Here is a 16,470-nt window from a genome sequence, read left to right as displayed (position 1 = left end):
GAAGTGAGGAATTGATAGGAGAAATCATTAGAAGGCAACCCGAAGACTAAACAATATTTTTATCTCAAATCCAGCAATCTGCAGCAAAAACCATTGCACACTGAAAAAAATTAATGGAAATTTTATATAAATTGCTAGCAGAGTTATGATAATCCGACTTTCAATCATTTTTTCTCGAACTATGACTCTATTTCACAGTTGGGAAAGCCGTTGAAAGTCCAAATGATTTTAAATTGACATCGACAAAAAATACTTATACTTATATGAAAATTTCCACCAAAACGAGAATATTTATTTTATTTTTGGCCAGACATATTGCGAACAAGCATAAGTACCGCTTTCGACCACCATCACTAATACTTGATACAATATAGAGCATATTGAAACGGTACCTACTTAATAGAAGACCTCCGACTCAACAACACTTCCATATGCACAGTGGTATCGGATCCAGGAGTGTCTATGATTCCAGGATTCATCACCAGAAGGCAGTAATATAGAAGTTTTTCATTCGTCTTAATTGCTGTTTAGATTTTGAATTTCATTTCAGGGCGAATATTAAAATTCTAGCATTATTGTAGCAGACTGAAAATACCGTGCTGAAGCAATGTTAAACCGTGGGGGTCCGCAACAACCCAGGGTGATTTCAAAGGGGTCCATGGTACGAAAAAAGTTGAAAACTGCCGGAATAGAAGATACTCCCAATAAAAAAAATATTTTTGATCAAATACTTAAAATACATTACCTGTTGTAAGATCAAGAAATAAATATTTGAAAGTGTAAATTCATATTGCTTGTTTGAAAACTCTGCAAAAATTTTGAAATGGCCTCGAAAAACCTAAGCAATCAGAATTTTATTTTCAGAAACCCTGACTCTGCAATCTAGATATATATTTTCTCAGACTACGCTGGGTACCTATGACAATCAGTCTTTCACGTGCCAATACTGTAAATAATCTGGTCACTATAGAGGGTTTCGAAGACAAAATTCGAGGTTTTTGAAGACAAAAACAGTTCCCACAGTAAAAAAATGAAACTTCTGCACAAACGGTTGTCCAACCAGTAACATCTGCTAAACTGTCAACACCGCCAACGATAAGTCAGAAAACAAGGAAGGTTGCTTCACAATCGTAATCCGCAAAACGAAGAATCAAATCAAAGCAATCAACAATCTCCAAAACTCCAGCAATGATGATAGTATGGATCAAAGGGACATAAGACGTTATCAGATGATGCTGAAAATACTCCCAACCGATGCGGAATAGAGTTTACTAACGCTCTGGTAAATTGCATGTGAAGAATTCGATGGACACACATGAAATATGTTTATTATTTCTTTGTTGTAAATAAATAAAAAATGTGTGGCTTCTGGTTGTCGTCAGCTATCTGCCACGTCCCTAACGCAACTATTTTTTTCCGATCTTATTTTATTGCAAATAAGCAGTAGTCGTCATTTTATTTTTTTCCAAATTGATAATTTTTATAGTATGTAACGTTACATATTCGTCCATAAGATTACATAGTAGAAGAACACAAATCCGCCGGATGATGCAACTCGAGTTGACATATCTTTCAATTGCGCAAGTCAATTTCTTTGTTTAGTGTTTGTTTGATTAAACAGAGAACTAAACCATAGGGCATTTAATGTATATGGGAAATACGCATGGTCTTGTCTGTGTGTCTGACTAGCTTAGTAATTGGCATGTTAATCATACTTCATCGTGTGCATAATAATATAGCTTGATTTGCTGAATTTTCGGTTTCTGCGGTCTGTTTTGTTGCCGGACGTCCAGTAATTATTCCTCTGCTTGTCTTCCCGAATCTTTATAGCTTGAGTTATTGTCGTAAGATGCAGCAAAACAAGAGTTTCTTCTGCATTTCTTGTATCTATTAAATAAGCGATTTAGATTATTTTCGTTATACTTGTCCCCAATCCTGCTTTCTATTTCTAGTAGATCGCATTAAAAAAACTACGGCATATAAAATAGGTCACTTCAGTTACTTAGGTGGTGCTTATTTTATACGGCTCAGAAAAGTCGGCATCTTGTTCAATCGTTCGTGAAGAAATCTATAATTGCATAAGTTCAATTGAAGTTGCATTTTTTCAACACTGGTAATTTCCGAATTAATTCAACAAACGATAAATCTGTCATAAATTCTCGGCAGCCGACTGCCCAGAGCAAAAAGAAACATGATAACATTGCTCAGAGTAGCATAGGATACTTGAGATTTGTGAAACTCTACCCCATCCTACTAACAAAAACTCCTTCCCATGACAAACCTGGAGATGCAGAGGTGAAGACGGTCTCCATAACAACGTTTGTCACAATAACACTTCTGTCCATCCCCGATGACTGAGAACTTGGCCGGCGTCTTTATTGGCATTTTTCAAAGTATAGAACTCGAAACGGATAGGATAGGATAAGGATGGATAGCTACTGCCGAGCTCTATTCTTTCATTTTCTGTGCAATTTCGCTAGTTCTGGTCAATCACGGTGTAGCACCTGCGAATTATACTGTCATCACGTTCATATTCAATGAATAAAAGATGCGCGGCTCCGTTAAGCTCAATATTGTTTGTACACATTGAGAGGAAAAGTCATCATTCGCAAATTCTCACAAAACCATCTGCGGGGAGTCTGCTGAGCAATATTAGCTCCGCTACAAAATTGTTAGCATCTAATTTTCTAACTGTATTTCAAAGTGATTGGTATATTTCTAACATATACGAAAAGCTTGACATATACGGATTTCGACATGATTGATTGATTGAGGCAGCATTCAAGGAAGCGGTCCAAGTGACCCTCAGGCGTTATCAGATGCTGAAAATGTTCCATCGACGCGGAGAAGAGTTTACTCGCACACTGCCAAATTTCGTGAATTCGATGGACACACATTAGATATGTTTTTATTATTTAGTTGTTGTAAATAAATAAAATATTTTTCCTGTCTTATTTTACAGTAGTCTTCATTTTATTATCTTCTAAGTTGGGCATTTTTGTAGTATGTAACTTTAAATATTTGCCAATAAGATGACATACTAGAGCAAAACATATCCACCAGTTGAGACAAATCGATCTGACATGTCTTTCAAATAATTTATTTGCTTTTTATTGTTTATTTAACCATACAGAGAACTAAACCATAGGGCATTTAATATGTGTGTTGGAAATACGCATGGTCTTGTCTGAGTGGAATGATGACTATTGAATCACTCAAGTGGATTGACAATTCGCGAAACGGATCGAAAATCAGTAACCAGTTTGCGGCAGTCATATCAGCACGAAGAACAAGTTGATCTACGAATTTCGGTATGAACTCCCAACTAAAATGTAAAACTTGTAAATTATGCGATTTCATGTTCCGTTTGGTTATTGAATCCAAATAGACTCAATAACTCGGATTGAACAGTCACAAATCAACCATGCTGAATCTTCCATTATAACCTAAAACCTGTTCCATTCTAAGTGATTTTTACAGCTACCGGTAAGGAAAAAGGATCAGCTTTTCACAGGCAACTCAGGTGTCATTAATCAATCAGTCCCCACGAGGAACATTTTTCAGAATTCCCTTCAGCCACCTTTTTTTCTACGTCTACATCTAGAGCGGTACGGTTGATCTAACACTCTACTCCAGCTGTGTAGAATCGGGATACCTTCGCCTCGGAGGAAGAGTAACGCATTCAACCGTACTGACAGCAACAGAGGCACGGTGATGGCGCGAACCGAGATTGACACATCCATTTGTCGTAATATTTTCTACCCTTCTCGCCGCCACATCAACCAGGTGCGGAAGTTAGTTCTCTTGTACACGTACCGAATTGTACTCAGCATACATACCCTTCGATGCATCACGAAGTAAACAGTGAAAAGATTTTGATTGATATTTTGCGAAATTTTTCTGCCACGGTACAAAACGTTGGTATAGCGGTCCAAAATCGAGAAAGACGATGGTCAAAATTATTTACTAGCTTTCGATGACGTTTTTGTACTTTGGTGCCTTCAGCAAAGTTTTGTGAAACTTGATTAGGTATATAACTGGGATAGCAACTTAATTTTATTTTTTCCTTCGTTCAAATGTAAAAAAAATAAGCATTTTTTTAAATGGGAAGCAAAAAAAAATTAAGTGTCAAACCAATTTAGATACGTAATCTATTTTAATAAAACTTTGGTGAAGGCATATTTCTACGAAAACGTCATCCAAAATCAGAAAATACTTTTGACCATCTTCTTTGGCTTGAGGACCAATGTGCGTCGGTCGCGTACACTGATTTCAGATTGAGTACTCCGAATTTATGACGAATTTATTGGCCATTGCAGATGGAACGGGCGTTGGAAAAACAAAGTGGAAAAATAGTTCCATACCTATAGGTAGGTACACCGCGCAGTTGCCTTCTTACTATATGTTCATGGCAGCCGAATGGGAAACGGAAAGGATCCATTGAAAGTAACGCCTTTTATTTCGCTTTTTTAAATAACACGACTTCCGGCTAGGCGATGGGAACGGGTGATGTTGGGTGGTTCTTTTTTTTTGCCGAATAAGCGAAACCGATCGAGTAGCTGGGTGGAAAAGGACTGTAAAAAATTGAACCAAACTAAAAAAAATACGGGCACTTTGAATTCATGCCTGCATGTTTGCTTGATTGTTCGTATGGTGTACTGCAATTTAGCCGGAGAGCTTCGCACTTTAGTCTCGCTTGTTATTTTTTTATTGAGCTTATTTAATCGTAATTCTGAACAGTAAAACGATGTTGAATCAGGCTTCGGCATCACAAAGGAGACCTTGCGACTTCAGGCAAGCGTGAAAATTCGCGGTTTTATGCATGAGCAAACCTACTGCTGGAACCGGGTGGGCAGTTAAGATAAGATAGTTATCTTTTCGTGCAATTTCAGTCGATTTGTTCGTTTAACCGTTATACAGCAATGATAGAAATGTGGATGAGAATAGACACTATCAACTAGATCAGCACTTCTTAGCATTTTTGGGTGTGACTTCTTCAAAGTTTTACATTGTTGGTGGTACCCCATTTATGATTAATTAGAAAACCTATTTTTTGTCATTTTTGTGATACACTGCTATTATACCAATACCAGCACTCAGTAGCAAACATTCCATATCAAGTAACTCCCCTTCCCCACAAACCCTCGAAATTTGACGAACTCGCACACAACAAGTAACATCATTTTCCTTTTTCTTTTCCTTTCAGGTAAGTGTCAAATTCCACTCGGATTCGGGTGACGATGTCATAATACAACACAACGCTACGGGGGAGCGCATCATCAGGTTTCGAATCGTCTTTTGGTGAAGAAGACGGATGAAAGAACGGTTGATTGGTTGGTTGGACTGGCCAAAGTGTGGGTATAGATTCCAGCTGTTGTGGTTGCTGTTGCCGGGAAGAATAAGCGTGCTCATCCATCTTTTCACCCCATGTGAGACTTTGGTTGTTCGGTCGGTGCCTTATGATGATGGGTGGTGGAATTGGATATGTTAATGATTGGGTGAGAGCGCGCCGCCGACCGACATGTTCATTGTCAGCAGGTGGCTCCTCCCATTGCAAAAAAATACTGTGAGAAAATGCCGAAAAACGATACACACTCGTGCAGCTCAGGTTTGTGTTGTTCGCTAGGTGCTAAGTAGGCGTCAATCCTACCGGTCTGTGTTTCTGTCGAAGAACACATCAGTCTTGGCAATTGAAACCTGTCCGGTAGTTGTCAGATGTTACTCGGATTGATTTGTTATGACCTTTGGTCAAAAAATATTAGAGGAACGCTCGTGCATTTAGTGTTCAAAATCAAATGACAGCAGGAATTTTTTTCACATCAATCAAATCCACTTGTCGCAGACTGTTTCACTTTGCAACGCCAAACAAACAGGTCACAAACATTTATTTGCACTGATTAATGCTTAACGAACTGTGGAAGTTAGTCTTCGTAAAACCGTTGACCCTGCAATTCCACCTTGAAATATGTGAACAGAAAGTCAAGGCAGATGTGCGCCACTCTTCTTCTGTTGATATTCAGTGTGATTTATATACAGCACTCTCGAACTAACTTCAACATAATTTCTCTCACTCGCACTGTCCAGCGACGTGTCATAAATTACGTCTCTTCAGTTACTAACTGATGGAACCAAACATCCTTGCCCCTACCGAGTACACTTTCGTCTTTCATTCAATCGGTCGATCTGCAATGGATGAAGTAATCTATGAACACTCCCCACGAACGGTATCCGGTTCGCCTGGTAACATTTCATTTGCAGTGATTTTAGCTACTTACTTTGAACAGAAGAGAAATTCTTTGGCTGGCTTGGGTTGTGCTCGACTAGATGTGCCTGTTTGAAGTTTGCTCGATTTTTCGAAGCTTGAAGAACGCTATATCTCTCTTGTATTATATTCATAAAATCAGTTCTGTAAGCTAGAACGAATTTTATTTTGTCTAAACTTGGTTTGATTTAAAATTTAGTCGTTCAGGATTTTTTTTATTTATAATGTGTTCTAAAATGGGCCAGTAAGATTCCCGATGACACGTTTATTCCCGCGTAGTTTGTGTGCGGAAAATGTCGAGGTCATGCAGATTCTCCTAACTATAAGGACAAGGTTCTCAGTATTCTTACTACATGAACCATCCCCCCGTTGGATGCAATTATATCTCAGTAATCGTCGTCAAATTGTCAAGTTAGGTGATTTTGTACCCGAAGAGTTCATTATTTCATCTGGGATTCAGCAAGGCAGTCACCTGGGTCCTTTGATTTTTGTTCTGTATTTCAACGACGTCAATTTTTGCTTAGAAAGTCGACAGTTGTTATTCAAAATATAGCGCAGAATCTGGTATACTACCGACGCAGCTATTCTCCAACATCAACTGGTAATATTTGTGGAATGGTGCGAAATCAACCGAATTACCCTTAATCCTCGAAAATGCACAATTATTAGGTTCTCGAGGAAAAAAACTCACTCGTTCAATCAACACTGAAATATTGGTCAGTTGTAGAGAATCCTCATTATCTCTACCGTGTCCATAGAATTAAGGCAATGCCACGAAGATTTGTTCGGTTAGCCCTCCGTCGGTTGCCTTGGAAAACCCACACCAGCTTTTCCAAGTTACGAAAGTCTTGGACTGGACTGCCAATAGGATTCAAAAAATTGTAAGAATGGCATGATGCATCCCGTGGTATGAAGATTTCAGATATTTTTGAACGATCTAAATGACTGCCCCGAACTTGTCAGTGCGATCCATGTGAACCTTCGCTCACGAAATATTCGCAATAATGTAGTCCTCCGACTGAATTTTCGCCGGACTATAGAGCTAGCGATGTAGTCATTGGTTAGCAACAGTTACAAACAGACTGTCATTCGAGTTTGACTTTCACATTCCACGTTGCAAAATTTAATAACATGTTAAGAAACTATCGTTAGAACCATACTGAATCTGTTGATATAAACTGTAAATAAATAAATAAATCGATGGCTGGGTGGCTCATTGCTTACAATCAGGGCCCGCGGTAGAAGCAGCCGAAATAGCCGGAACTTACTATAGAATTATGGGATGTTTACCCTTGTAACCCAGTATTTTCATTGGCTGAAAGAAGTGATCTCTAAAATAGACAACCCCGTACTTTAACAGATTCTTGTACGCCAAGCTCTTGTCGTTGACTACACCATCGATCTCGACTTCGTAAGCTCGTCTGTAGATATGGTAATCCGTCATGAGCATACAACAAACATCATCTGCCGACAACTTGCTAATATGACCCTGAATTTGTCCGAACGCACCTTCAGTCACACCAATAAGTATTCCGTGAGAGCGGGCATTGTCTAGTTGGTAAATCGATTACCTTCTACGCAGCTAGAGATTTTTCTAAGTCAGAAAAGCGAATGACCTTAAAACCTCTAGAATGGATATAAAAAGTAATTAATTTTGAACCGGAAAAATACCAGAAAGGGATCCGTTTAAAGTTCTGCATATTTTTTAAGTGGGCAAGTCTCATTTTCATGCACAATTGTATAAATCCAAGAAGTGTGTTTGGGTTTACGACTCCAGGTCTTTTCAAAAAAATCGTCTGCACTCTCCGAAGGCCATGTACGATCTCTTGACTCTAAACTCAATGTGAGCAGATCACATTCTATTGCGATCCAACTCCAACGTTTCTTCGTGAAATGAACCATTGAAGTTCTGTTTGTATTTACCGATGTTTTTATCTTGTCGATAGTTCAAAGATTGTTCCGGTGCAATGTTCACTAGTTGATACTAGGTAATCAACAACACATCCGTAGGTTGGGAATCCAAGTTCGCTGAGTTTTCTCCACAAGCCGACGGAAACCAGCTTCGACCACAAAGGTGACAGACTCTGCTTGCAACCACTAGAACTCAACTTCCTTCTATCTGCCTTTATCAGTGACGACCAAAGAATTCGGTTGCTAAGCATTACGTTAATTCAACCCGAGATACAAGAAGGGACCGTGTGTTGCTTCCACACACAAGGCTTTCTCAATGTTATAATCAATATCGTGAAACAGAGTGATCGTGGATCTCCCTCGGTAATTTTCGATTTCGAGAGAATGCTTTAGTCGTTACGTTCTCGCACTAGCTTTCCACAAAAATGCTTGAAATATTTTAGAATTTTTTTCGAAAAGCTGACACGAAAACGAAACTATTATTGGAAAAAAATGTCATCAATCGAATAGTTGCATTTTTGTATTGTTGAAAGCAATTCGCGTGTAGTGTCATTTGTGAAATTTCAACATTATGTTTTTGTTGTGGGAAAATACAGTCGCGATTGACTTAACGCAAACTCCAATAAGACCTACAGTGCGAAAAGTGGAAAGTTAACCCATTCATGCCCATATTGTTTGTGGACAACAACGATTTTTGACAGCTATAACTTTTGATTGAGGCAAGATTTTCTCACAAAAACAAGTAAGGCTCATAAATGTGACTTTTGCCTTTCATTTGAGTATAAACAGTTACTAGGTTCAGCTCTAGAACTGAAGTTATTGCAATTAGTCTGATTGGATTCCGATGAAGCAGTACTGCCAGAGATAGTTTACGTTAACGACTGAATAGGAATTTTTCATATATCTTCGTTAAGTTGCAATATTATTGAAAACTGATAAAACCTATCAATTTAGACTGTCTTTGGCTAAGTTTTCCACGCAATTGGACTATTGTAAATATTTTAGGAGAATTGTATTGAGCATTGGAAGGTAAAAATTGAGCAGCTTCTAGCACTGCGAGGAAAACACTTATTTTTATGAAAAAAGGTTTTTCGTGTTGCTTGACCCCACCGTTTTCAAGGAAAAATAGTATTGAAAGCCTACATACACTAGAAAAAAGTTGGGCATGAAAGGGTTAATAAAAGTGAAAAGTTAATAAAGTTTGATCTTACAGCAGTGTCCCATATCCAACTACACCACACTAGGAATATGGCATTGATAACGATCAATATGCTATTCGAGGCAGAACACTTTATAGTAATGAACAACATGCAACACGACATTGAATACGACAACATTAAAACCAAGATCCCCGTATATATGGACAAGAATGACTGAAAATCGTCTACATGATTTGGCATCGCGCATCAGCTTCAAGTATATTAAAAAATTCAAGTCGAAATACGGAAAAGTAGAATCCGTTATGAATGACGCCAAGAGAAACTTTTCCCCCGTCATTCTCAACGGTGTTCATGTGATTAGAATGCAGTTGCATCATCCAATACCTTGGAATGCAAATATGGTCAATGTGTAACCTACATTCAAAGAACCCTATGCACATACTCCAGGCAGATGCCCACGTTCCAGCCCTGCAACCAGACGGCATACTACGGTGAACCATGTGCCAAAACTGCTGAAGGAAATGGGACAACTACAACACCTTTTATAAACAGGTTTTGGCCGCTAAATCACAAACAGCCGGTCAAACAATAATCCTCGATAACCCTTAACCAACAGTCAGCACATCTAGCGAAGGAATAACCAGAAAAGAAGACGGATACACAGGAATCACTCACAAACACAAAAAGCATCAAAAACATTCAACAGTGAAAACCAAAACTGCTCTAGCGACAACAAGGGAGAGAGTGGACTGAATAACCAACAAATGGCAAGCAGGGCGTCCAGGATAAACGACCGCAACAATTTTTGTATTAATTTGAAATGCATAATATTTCCGAAAAAGGCGAGTGACCCTTGAGGTTAAAACCTTCATAAATAGATAATAATAAGCAAATCCTGCGCAAAATAAACGCGGCGATTCAAAAATCCGCCTAAGTGATTAAAATTAAAGTTTTTCTCATTTCTGTTACTTCCGCAAGGTTTTAGCACTACTCGAATTACGGAGTTTTGTTCAAAGAACCCTATTGTTTCATTTAGAAATTTCTGAAATATGAAATGTTTTATGGCACTGGCATTGAATTCCCTTTACAGCACTTTTATCCCGTTTTACATTCATTTTTTTTTAGATAAAAATGGTACACTTGTCGCAATTTTGACCAAAAGTGCGTCGAACCAGTATTACCGCAGAAATGGTTCAACAAAATATTCAATGAATGTTTTTTTTAGTTTTTCGGATTCTCCTCGTCAGTAACTAACACCAACTCACTGCTAGTTAGATAAGTCCAATCCAACACCAAATCGACGCTAGTTAGACATCAAAATCCAAAAAAAGAACGCTGAACAACTGGTTAGTGTCGAGTAGTACTGGTAGTACCATACATTATGTTGGGTCTTGTGTCGTCATGCACAAAAATTTGGTCTTATCTAAAATTTTTCCTGTTTGGAAATTTTGCAAAATATTCATGTCCAAAAAAGGTATAGAACATGAATCCATTTTTGCGACAAGAAAGTAACCCGTTGGTTCTTAACAGGCGAAAGAAACATAGTCATTTTCATATTCGGGCCTGTGGGTGATGAAATTTCACTAATTCTACGCAACCCCCGGTTGATGCCATAGAAATCGAGATTATTGCCTTGGGAATTGATGATTTTGAAATCCGGCGGCTTTCTGTTACAACAAAATTTGGAAAAATCATCATCAATAGTGGATAACGAAAATTGATGATTGACGCAATTTTGAAATTCAATATGGCGGCTTCCGGTAACCATTAAATGATTAATTGCTTCTGTTTAAACGAAGCTCAATTTATCTTCAACTGTCACATTTTGGAAGATTTTGGTTAAAAGTAGTTTGGTTTGAAATGACATTTAGAATGAAATTTACGTTATTCCCTCCTCACTTAGGCTGATTGGTATTACAAATATCTTCAATCAATATTACATGTATCAGTTTATATAAACTTTGTGCATCAACTATCAGCAATCAATGCTAGATTATTAGTAAATCTCCATTTAATGTGTCAACTACCAAATTAACCATTTATATTCTATTGAAAATAATTCTAGTTTTTCATATTGACCTTTAACAGGCCGGGAGGGCTAATTGGGCTTTCTACTCTCACTAGCCCAAACCGAAGTTCAACAATTACTTAGTGTTTGTACTATTCCTATGGTGTTTGGAATACTATTATTCATATTCTGTATGTTTTTGTTTTTTTTGGCTTCATCTTTCATTTCAATTACTTTTTGCTTTTTTTTCTCTTTATTGTCACAACGTCTCTCTCTAATATATTGTAGTATACGAGTCGTACGTCTATCTAACCTTTACTGAGTGCATGTCTAATTATTGTGTTGTTTCTTTCTTCTTTTTTCTTGACGACGATTAAAAGCACATGGCATTATGCAATCGATTACGTGGTTATAGAAACGCATTAGGTCACGGGAAATTACAAACGTGCTAGCAAACGCGACGTAAACGCCCACGATATGAAAAGAATAACACAATGACATACAAACGCTCAGGTCTTTCGCGATAATACGAATCCAGTCGTAAACACGACCAATCACAAATACCTACACCCATGACCTCACAATCATAAAATCCTCCTGATGATTAAGTCAACGTCATAGCACTTACGAATTTATAAAAGCGGTCTCAAGCACCAACATACAAATCGTACTCGTCCGGGAGCTCACACTCTGAAATACGGAACTGATAAACACTAGATAACAAGTTTCAGAACGCCATAACTGGGAATTCCAGCGTGAATCGGGGTCTAACTTTTTCAGAACCACCCTTGCGAATATAAAATATTATATAAACGAAATCAAACACGCGAAGTAATCCTAAAATCGCTTGTGCTCTTCGCGATAATACAAATCTGGTCACACAAGTGAACATGGTATCGCGATCATGCGCACACAATTAACGCGGTCTCATGTGCGACTATATCAGCGCCCGTTCTCACGTGATCATGAATGCCGCTTGAGCCTTCAGTCTCGCCTAAAGAAAAAAGAAAAAAAAATCAAACTCATATGCACTAGTGACAAGACGTCTCCGGGCGCTATGACCAAATACGCTACTGATATGGGGAAAATCACTTCCTTTTAGATCTTGAACCATGCACTTAAAATCGTGAATCGCGCGGACATTCAAAACCCTACGCGAAAGTGCAAACACGCGGTTATAGGGTTTTGTACAAGCCAAGTTTCATACACGCTACACATACACACGCCCGCGCGATCTCGTTAACATACAAACACTCGAGCTCTGCGTGGGAATACAACATTGGTCACAAACGCGAGCATTTAATTGTTCGAAGAATCCATTCACACGTGATCTTGCAAATATGAAAAAGCCCTTGTGAACTTTCTAACACCAAAAACATGATCTCAAGTACGATTACACAAACGCGCGTTCCTACATAATCATGAATCCGTCACGTCTGGAGGTCCATGCTTTCAGTAGGACAATTCTGATAAAAATCGCCTTTATACACTAGACAAGTTTCAGGGCAACATGACCGGGATCCCTAGTGATTCTAGTATCTGAAACGTACATCCAGTAAGCCTCAGATTCACGGTTCGCGTGATTAAGAACACACGCAAATATGCAACGGATACACGATTATGAAATAGAATTTATACACGCGAAGTTACATACACGCTAGCAGACGCGACATACAAATGCCCACGCGCTCCAACGCTTCAACATACAAACGCTTAAACACTTCGCGATGATACACAAAACTGAGCATGCAATTGCCATCATATCCACGCACAACTACGCCCAAGATGCTGCAAACACAAAAAAGCCTCGATGATTTAGTGAACGCTATAGCGCTTATAATCTAATTAATGCGGTTTCAAGCACACTGAACACTCATTCTCATTCGATCGCAAAGTCCTTACGCAACGCACATCTGGACTGTAACATATTTGACTAGTTGTAACTCTGCTCGGAACTACACCTTTGCTTGGAGAGTCCTATTTTGCTTCGCCTCCTACACCCAAAACAACATATTTCTGATTTTTGCGCTCACATCCTCGTGCCTAAAAATAATTCTTTTTGAATGTAGATCTATTAACGCACAGTTTGAGATGAGCGCAACACTCTCGAGAAAAAATCGATGGTGCACTCTCACATACAAAATGGCTTTGATGGTATTTGTTTTCCTATCAATTTGCTGCTTACGAAGCTCACAAAGTTTCCTTTCTTCAACCCCTTGCATTCCTCATACCTCCACACGACCTCCTGTCATTGCTGCCCTGTGCTTTGTTTTGTTGCGCTCTTTTATTCGCTGCTATAAATAACTCGTGACCTGAAACTTCTATAAATAATCGGTCATCAGATTCCTACATTGGAGCCTACAAACATCTATGACATATACAAGCTAATGGGGTTCGATAATTTATTGCACAAGTACGAGGTTCGTTGAACACTAACGAATTATTTGGGAGCTTTTCGCTCAGAGTTCGAGAGCGAAAAAAACATATGCATTTGCGCTCCCGATGATTCATTTTGGGCGTACGATATTAGAGAATGATCTCTAGACAGGTTCGCCCCATACCAACCGAAATTTGCTAATCAAAGGCCAGCAAACTTCCATTGGTCAAAAATTTCAGGGATCCAGACCCACCGAAACTGACGAAAACTCGTCAAAACGTCGCCGATGTAAAACCGGTGTATAGAGCAAATGGTTCGCTGTATCATTCTTTAGTGTAATTCAGGAAGGGGTTTATAGTAAGGAGTTTGGCCCGGTACTTCCCATGTTCCGTTAACACTCCTAATCCCAAGGCTCAAAATTAATTAGTCGTCACGCTCTTTTGAGTTACTACATCTCCATTGTGAAGATATAGCTACTCAAATGAACGTTACGGCTAATTTTGAGTCTTGGGATTCGGAGTGTTAATCATAGCACGGGTCGCATGACACGCCGTAGTGGGGCTACTTCGGATACTCTGCATGGTTTATCTAGGATGCCCGAAAAACGAAGCTGACATTGAAAATCCGCTTCAATAGACGGGCGAGTAGTCGGACCCTTGTGAGTATAGAATTCTCCAGGCACTCTAACTTGAACAGCTTCAAACTCATCGTTTTGTTTGTGATGAAAACATCGTTTTGTTTGTGGTTTGCAGACTGAATTTGCAAATTCCTTGCCAGATCATCAGTTTTTGGATGAATTTATTGGCGAAAACAAATAGCAGTGTATTAGTGGGTCATTTTCGGTTTTTCTAGTTCAAAGAAAGAATTTCCCTAGGTTCTTACTTCAACAGCTTCAAGCTCATCGTTTTGTTTGTGATGAAAAGCTTGGTGGACATCGAGTCTGCAAATTCCTTGCCAAATCATCAGTTTTTGGATGAATTTATTGGCGAAAACAATAGTACTGTATTAGTGGGTCATTTTCGGTTTTTCTGGTTCAAAGAAAGAATTTTCCTACGGTTCGGTAGAAAAAGTGTAATGAGATTCCGACCTTAGGTGTATTGGCAAATCTAATGTTATTTTTTTCTCCTTCTGCTGCATCATCACCGAACGAACCGGCAAAATTTTCTCATCCGCTTAAAGTGCATTCCAGCGCAATAGTTACCGACTGACTCAGCAGCATAAGGTTTATGTTGCTTCCATCTGTTCGACCATTTTCGCTCCGCCACTTCCCGCAAAAATTCCAATATCTGTGCTTCCGCTTCCACCGAGCGGTTATTCCGTAGGTCAGGACACTCCACGGAATCGAATGGATTGGTAATCCAGTCGTCGCTTTCGCCAGCGTTTGATCTTGTATTATAATTTTTTTTTGTTTTTCACGTTGGTGATGTCAGTCCGTGTTAAATCTTTTTGTTCCTAATACCATCCTGAAAACGTATGACTTTTTAATGATATTTGTTAGTCTCAATTGCTACCATTTGAATGGAAGTGATATAACTGAATTTCGACGACTCAATTCTCATGTTCATACATATGAAGATAAAAAGCACATTTTCGAAAGTGGTTCATCAACAATTTTCAACTTAGATTTTCAAATACATCACATTGAGGTATTCAAGGTTATTATTACTATAAAATCAATACATAGAACTTTCAGCTTGTTCATTTATATTTCGCCGCATAAATTTTTCAGTCCCATCCGTTACACGAAACCCGAACAAGAACAAGGCCAGTTTCGGGGAAGATTGAAATCGATTTCGTTGTTTTTGCGCAAAAAAACAATTTTCAGTTTGCAATCAATTTTTCATACCTCCTCCTGCCCTCTTCTCACCCCTTGTTTTCGTACCGTCCGTCGTCCATCACCCACTCACGGTAGCACCGCATTTGAGTGGTGTAAATTTTTAGCAGAAGCCGGTGCGGTGCTATATAATCGTTTGCTCAAGTGTCGCTTGAGCTGTATCACCACCACTAGCACCAGCACCACACTGCACGGCACGGTTTTCGCGTTTTGGGAAAAATAACTCCGGCCTGCTGCTGCTGGTGATTGCTATTTTTGGAGAATGACTGCCAACTTTTGCACCGCGCCGTTTGTCTCTTCTTGCTTTGGTCGAGAAGGGGATGGGGGTTTTCGGGGGCACAATAAGTTTCTTTTCAAGTGTACTGAAGTTTCTTATATTTTCTTCTGGCTGACTCGGGGGCTCAAGAGTGTAGAGAGGTAATAGCTCAACAAGAAAAGAAAGAATTCCAGCCACTAGAGTTTTGAGGGTACATGTGGAGGATTTCTGAAGTGGGTTGTGTTGACATTTGGGCATTTTCATGCAGCCCTGCTTCTTCAGAAATTTCTTAATTTCGTCTCTTTTAAAAGTTGTCACTCTCTTCCATACAGTCACCACAACGGCTCTTATCAACTTCCACAAATGGCTTTAATGTAGAAACAAAACATGCGGGAGCCTAGACGGCTTTCTTGTGAGATATTGCCGACGATGCAGAATAGTATTCATTCTTCGTCGATTACATTCAATTACTAAATTAGTGATTAGTAGCACATTCTTTGTTACTAATAATCACTAAAACTGGGTCCCATAATTTTCCGTTCATCAAACAATTCCCGAAGATTGCAACTCACATAATCCGATGAACAATTGTCCTTAATTACTTCAGAGCAGTTCGGCCTGCGAAAAAGGGCACACCATTTCCTAATTTACGGACCCAATAA

At 39.0% G+C, this 16,470-nt stretch overlaps 1 protein-coding gene across 13 annotated transcripts in view; it reads left to right on the top strand.

The window, feature by feature from the left end:
* Positions 1-16,470, top strand: part of LOC131693510 (RNA binding protein fox-1 homolog 2) — an 803,264-nt gene that overhangs the window by 315,964 nt on the left and 470,830 nt on the right. The gene's annotated exons all lie outside the window — the stretch shown is intronic.

This window comes from Topomyia yanbarensis, chromosome 3 (assembly GCF_030247195.1).
Source record: "Topomyia yanbarensis strain Yona2022 chromosome 3, ASM3024719v1, whole genome shotgun sequence".
Classification (NCBI taxonomy): Eukaryota; Metazoa; Arthropoda; class Insecta; order Diptera; family Culicidae; genus Topomyia; species Topomyia yanbarensis.
This window is presented reverse-complemented; position numbering and strand designations above follow the sequence as displayed.